Below are 6,978 nucleotides of genomic sequence, written 5' to 3'. Positions count from 1 at the left end.
TCCCTTTCTCTCTGCGGTCATTACATGCATTTCGTACCCGAAGACGCGAGTGGCGGTATACCCTGCCCTTCTCGCTTTCTGGACGTTTTTTCGGAAATTTCTTTTGAAAACTCCCTGATCACCGAGAAACAAGCATTTCATGGTGGGAAATAATACGCGAGGACCGATAAATAAGAAAGGCTCGACCTGGCGCAATCCGTCACAAATCATAAAATATAGGTATACACTCGTATTTTTAACTTCTCGAACAATGGCGGGGGGTTTCCTGGAATCAAGTCATGGAATAGGCTCTGTGGGGTCAAGTGGAAATTCCAAAAGGCGTCGCTAATTAAAATGTTCCTAGAAGTTTTCCTTGTTTTGTCCCATCTTTTAAAATTCTGTGGTTTAAGGTATTCGTTGTTTGCGGTCTCGCTTGCTTCAGTTTTCTCTTCTTGACCTTCTCCATTAAGTTTTGTATTAGGTCGAACACTGCTGACAACGGATACTCACTGCGACAGTTGAGTATTTAATAATTTTACGTTTGATTTCTGAATAGTTTATCGTTTTGTATTAGAACCCTAACCTTTTAAAGTTTATTATTAAACGGCAGATGTTATACATTTATCGTTTAGATGCAACTGACAATGCAATTACAATGAAATAAATTTCATAAAATTTATCACTGTTTTAATTTTAATTTTACCGTAATCTAATCAGCTTCGATAGGTGAAAATCTTCACTTTCTTTTAGTTACTTTTACTTGATTTCACATTTGATTGTATTTTACAACAAATATTGGAATATTATTTGAAAAGTTCTTCCATAATTTTCTAATCACACAAACTGATCTGATTACAAACTGAACTGGTGTATCTTGATAAATATGATGTATTAACCCCTTGCCGTACTTTGACGAGTCTGACTCGTGATGAGAATTTCGGGTCAAACGTAAACATTGCGAGTCAGGCTCGTAGTCGTAATATCATGTCAAACATAAATATCACGAGTCTGACTTGTATTCAAAAGTTCGAAGCAAACATGAATGTCACGAGTCGACCTCGTGATTTCGCAGGTAGTCGCAAGATATCATTTGTTTCAAGTTCTGAAAACACGTCTCCGCCGCTTCGGCTCCTTTCGCGAACATTTGTGGACATCGCTTGGGCCCGAATTCTTCCGAGTTATAAGGTACAGCAAGGGGTTAACCTTCCGCAAACCGTGTGGAGTTAAATTAACCCAGAGGGTTTAAAAACTGCTGTATTTTTTTCAAAATATACGCAAGTGGTTTGTTTATTCTAAAATGCATTTTTATTCAAATCATATATTTGTAGATCGATAATGTTCAGGGTAAAATTAATCCCAGATGGCTCAGGGCGTTTGTTCACCTGGTTCGTGCAGAGTTAAGGAAACATCTGCTTGTTAGTTTATTTGAAACATTCACCAAATTTAGTATAACATAGTGAACCACTTATTGGTAAAATAATACTTTAATTCTTTATTTTTCGTTACTCGTTGCCACCACTGTATATACTTTTTTCTTCTTCCACACTTAATATTTCCCAATGTGACAGGCTTTTTCATTCTTCACTTTCGCATCGCTAATCATTACTTGTACTGTTATTACTATCATTACGGTTTGAAAACAGCCCAGTACTGCACTGATTTCTGTGCATGAATATATTATAAAGATGTTCATATTAATACGTGATATTCTATGAAATATCTGGCGATCTCAGAAATCTGGTAGACTACGGGGTACAAGAGCGGACTTCTGTTTAAGATTTTTTTCTAATAAGAATTTGACCTACCATGCAATGTAATTTTCTGTCCCATGCTTTGGAGGCGTCAGGAGCCCCCCTACCATTTCAGTATTCCATTCCTTGCTAGTGTTACATACGAAGACACTCTCGTGACCTCTTAACCCTATCGGGAGTTGGAATGCATCCGGCCAGATTACGTAATTGCCCACGGGGTGTTATGGCGTGGCCAGATTTTCTTGGAAAGCAGTTTCCGTTGAGAACAGGCGTGTCCCCCACTACTTTTAGACTCGATTTTCGGGATATAAAAAGGGACGCGTACAGCTCATCCGCGGATCATACTCATATCAGAAGTCTAGCTAGTGAAATCGGGTATTAAAGTCCTTGTCAAGCATTTCTAAAAGTAAGCTAAACTCTGCATAACAAATCCCCACATTTCTCAGTACGTGAAAACCGAGAACGTTGGAACGTCAGAGACGTTAGGGAAATTAATAGACACAATGCCACAAAGGGTATTTGAGGTCATAAAAAACAACGGAAGACCAACTAAATAATAAATTCTCTGGATAATTAATTAATTTGTAATTACATTTGTAATATTTTTTTAAGTTCAACTAGAAAATGATTTAGTGAACCTATATTTATTTTGCACAAAAATTTCAAATTTTTGTAATATTGATTAATACATTATGTATTCTACTAATTACATTGTAACGAATCACTTACTAATAACAAAAAATAGAAATGTTACGTAAAACACACTGTTACATCATAAAAATGATATGAACCTATCATTATTTCGGCTACTGTACTAACAATTTTAGTGGCTCCCTAAGATGAAATAGGCTCGGATTCGTCCACGAAAATCTTTCCTAGTGGCTCTCTGTGATGAAATAGGCACAGGTTCGTCCACATAACAAACTCTAAAAAACCAAATTCGCCATTTCCTCGGCTCTCGCAACCGCTTAGCCCAGGCTCGTAACCCTAGCGAAACCGGGGCAATAATGTATGTATGTATCGCCATATGCAGTCACGAGTGTGAGTGTGCTGTGCGTTATCACGGTGTTGAACGTAGTTTCTGATATCGGAAAGTTCCATGTAGAGGTGCGCTCGTCAAACCAGCGTTATTTTCGTGGGACACCAAGTCCCTTAAGATATTTCATCTATTCTTATATCTCGTCTGTGCCTCCGTGTACTATCTGTTTTCTTATCGATTTCCTTAGGCTGACTTTGGAGGCGAGATTTTCTACTGTATCAGTTAGCGTGGCAACTGCAGCCGTTACGAAACTTATTCGTGAAAAAATAAAATGTTCTTTAAATTAAATGTTCAAAATGTCCATCACGGGCTTGTAAACATTTATTTACTCGAAACATCAAAGTTTTTCTAACATTTATTAACATTTCGGGAGTCACTGAAGCGCAAGCGTCACGTATTCTTTGTTTCATATTCTCTTTTGTCGTCGGCGGTTCAAACATAACTTTGTCCTTTACATATCTCTATATGTGACGCTTGTGCTTCAGTGACTCCCGAAATGTTAACAAATGTTGGAACAACTTTGATGTTTCGAGTAAATAAATGTTTACAAGCCCGTGGTGGACATTTTGAACATTTAATTTAAAGAACATTTTATTTCTTCACGAATAAGCAAAGGACTCAAGCGCGTATAATTCAATAACGCAATTTCCGAGCGCTTCAAGTAAGTACCTACAAGTAGTACAATGGGTTAGGAAACTTTATCGCGTCGTAACGTTCTAAGTTCTGAACGGCTGCTAGCCCCTACGATTAATATGCGTTTCTTGTACCAGATGGAGAATAGGAAAAGATAGCAATAATGTCTTCTGCGGTTACGCAGCGTCAAAATAGGACAATCGGTTGATGAGTCCAAATTGGAATCGCAACGGTCACAGGCAGACAACTACCCCTTTCCCAGGTCATTTCGCCTTAACGTAGCGAGCGAAGGGCACAGAACGGATCAACGTTCTAAACCGCATCTATTCCTCTGTAATTTTGCTATTATACCTTCTAAACATTTGTCGTAGTGGTCGTCTTCCGGACTACTAGCGGTTTAAAACGCTGCATGCGTCGTTCGGGTGAACTTGACCTAAAACGGGACTTCAGCTTCTAATAATTTTTTTGCCATCGTACAGTGCGGTAATAGATTAAGAAATTTTCTTATTTTCACGTCAATTTCTACTGAATTTAATCTAGAACCTAGCAGTGTAACAATTACTTCAACAATGGAAATTCTTATCTGTTTCTTATCTGATCGCTCCTAGTGATCACAATCGAGATTAGTAGGTAATCATTTTGTTCAATAGGAAACATTGAAAACGTGAAAGAATACGGGCGTTACGGCCAATTGTCTGTACGTTTGTCGGACCCAGTTAAAAATGGCGTGCACTGTGAATACACAGATTCAAACGCGTGGCTCATGCATGCACGTACCTATATGTAGGTAGACACGTACATGCACATATGGTAGCTGTAGGGGCAGGTTCGAGCACCAACCTTGGCAAAAGGGCTCGGCGTATAAATGGCGGATGAAAAGTCGCAAACTCGCGAACTCTTTGGCTGTGCATTCGAACGGCGTTTCAATTGTTATGCGTTACAGTATCGAACTTTTCACAAGGATTTTCGAAAAAGGAATTTTACACTTTGAATGGCACTACGACGAAAATCTGAAATAAAATTATTATTGACAAATGCTAAAAGTCATACGATATATTCGAAATATTTGAAATTGTGCTAGTTGGACACACTAATTTTTACGAAATAAGACGGAGGTCTTGTGTCATTTCGAATAACATTCGATTTCTTTTACTTTTTCTTAGTAACAACTCACATAGTTTTATTCTGAATTCTATATTTTTAAGCGATATTTATTATTAAATCATTTATTAATTCTACTGTTTTAACGGTTTGAATTTACTAGCTTTTTCTACTTTTCGGTCCGACAACAGAAAAACTAAACAGTGTTATTTTTACGGAATATATAAAAATATCTATAAAATAATCAAAATAACGATAAGGAATATGTTAAACACATTCTTGTCCTTTATGATGTCATGCAGTCATTATGAAAATTATGGAGATAATGGATTTTCGATGTTCTGTATTTATGTAGTCGAAGATTCAGAAGGGACATTGATATGTATTTTGTAGAGTTACTGGTTAATACATATATCCTTTTCAGAGGAATATTTCGTGTTATTAGACTCAATTTCGACTACATACATACTTCTTCTCACGTTCCAGCTTTCAAAGTCTGACTTTCTTTTTGACGAAACTTCCAATGAAAATTTGACCCGGAGCCACTTTGTTCATTTGACAGAAGGCAATTAATCTCTCGGTCGGCCAATGGCGGCGTATTTTAAAGCCTACGAAATCGTATTAGGGTGGTGCATAAGTTTGTGTATTTTTTAAATATGTACATTCCTTTGTATTATTTTTTGAAACGAATAGATTTATTAGATTTATACAGGGTGTAACAAAAATGTTGGAGGATCCGGAAACGGGAGACTCGTGCGATGATATGAAACAAGTTTTTCCTTAGCAGAAATGATATTTAATAAGATATTAACGAAAAATCCCGATCAATCACAGCGCGTGTCTGTCGGCCGAGTTCCCGCGGTAACGTCGGCTACCAATCGCAGCATTCGCAGCGCGTAGCCAAGGTTACCGCGGAAACTCGGTAGGCAAACTCGCGCTCTGATTGGTCGGAGTTTTTCGTTAATATCTCGTTAATAAAGCCTCAGACAACATTTTTGCTAAGGAAAAACTTGTTTCAAATCATCTGACAAGTCACCCATTTCCGGGTCCTCCAACACTTTTGTATGTGTAATATGTCATCTTGCAGCCCTTGAAGTGCTCTTTGATGCCATACACTTCATTTGATTAATTAATTGTATTCTATCTCATTATTTGTTTAAAAAGGAATATGGAAAAATTGGAAATTCGTGTACTTTTGCTTCCATTAGCGATGCAAAGAGCACTTCAAGAATAACAAAATGACATACTACACATATAAATCAAATAACTTCATTCATTTAAAAAAGTAGTACAATGGAATATATTTAATAAACGCACGAACACATGGACCACTCTAGTGTTTACAAGTGACTATGTGCATTGTGTAACAGTAAAAATTATGGATATTTATAGAGATATACCGAATGCACGTTTCCAGTCGAATGTTGATCATTCTACTTGTATTCTATTTTTTCCAAAGTTTAATTTTATCATTCCATTAAATAATTCCAATAAATATTATGTTATATAGATATGTTAGTTTCTTCTCTTTTTTATTCAAGATCTCTGATTTAGTTCAAACTTATTTTTAGAAATCGATTTCATGTTCTTTTTGTACTTATTTGTAATAGGTACTCACCTCAAATTGGCGCCAATTTTTTAAATTTGATTTCTGTCTGCAATTTAGTTACAAAAATTATTTAAAATTAATACTAATTTTTTTATTAATTGTAATACGTGTTCTGTAAAAAACGTCTACCTATTTACAAACTATTTATTTTCTATGTAACATTACACGGTATTGCATTCTAACTTGTCAACACGTTAATCTCCTGTCTACTAGAATTTGCTATTTCCTTCTTATATTTTGTTTATATTCACTGTGACATATGTTTCAATGAAAGAATGTATCGATATATTTAACAACAGTTTATCCTTGGAGTACCATTTTTTATGCTCTTTCTGTTGGAAGTTGACTTGGTGTCATTGTCTTCTTATGTTTAATAAAAAGCAAAAGTTTCCTTAGTGATTAAGTAAAAAGGACATACAGGGACCCGTAGTTTTTCTATCAAAAAATCTTCCCATAATGACAATATATTTTGGAGCTAATAATATATGCTTCTAGAATTAAACTTTAACGGTCCCATTTGCATTACAGCCATTTGAAATTTTGATGTCTGTGCTGGTATAACATGGCGTTTTCCCTACTTTTTCTGAAAAAAAAACTTGCACCAATATTGAAATATCAAGGAATCGTAGATTCTTCTTCATTACTTAAAGTGCGTTGCTCAGAAGAAGTCCACCAAGACGGTACAGGGGCAATGGGGGCACTTCGCTAGCATGCGGTGCTGTGTAGTCTGATTGGTTGATGTCATCACGCTGGCTAATAGAAACAATACGTGTGCCCAATAACCAATCGGACTCGCATACCCTTCGGTGGACTTCTTCTGAGCAACGCACTTTACTAAAATAAAACTTCACCTCTTTAAACAATGT

The sequence above is a fragment of the Dufourea novaeangliae genome, unplaced genomic scaffold (assembly GCF_001272555.1).
Source record: "Dufourea novaeangliae isolate 0120121106 unplaced genomic scaffold, ASM127255v1 scaffold376, whole genome shotgun sequence".
NCBI lineage: Eukaryota > Metazoa > Arthropoda > Insecta > Hymenoptera > Halictidae > Dufourea > Dufourea novaeangliae.
The sequence above is the reverse complement of the archived record's forward strand: the minus strand, read 5'-3'. Positions refer to the sequence as shown.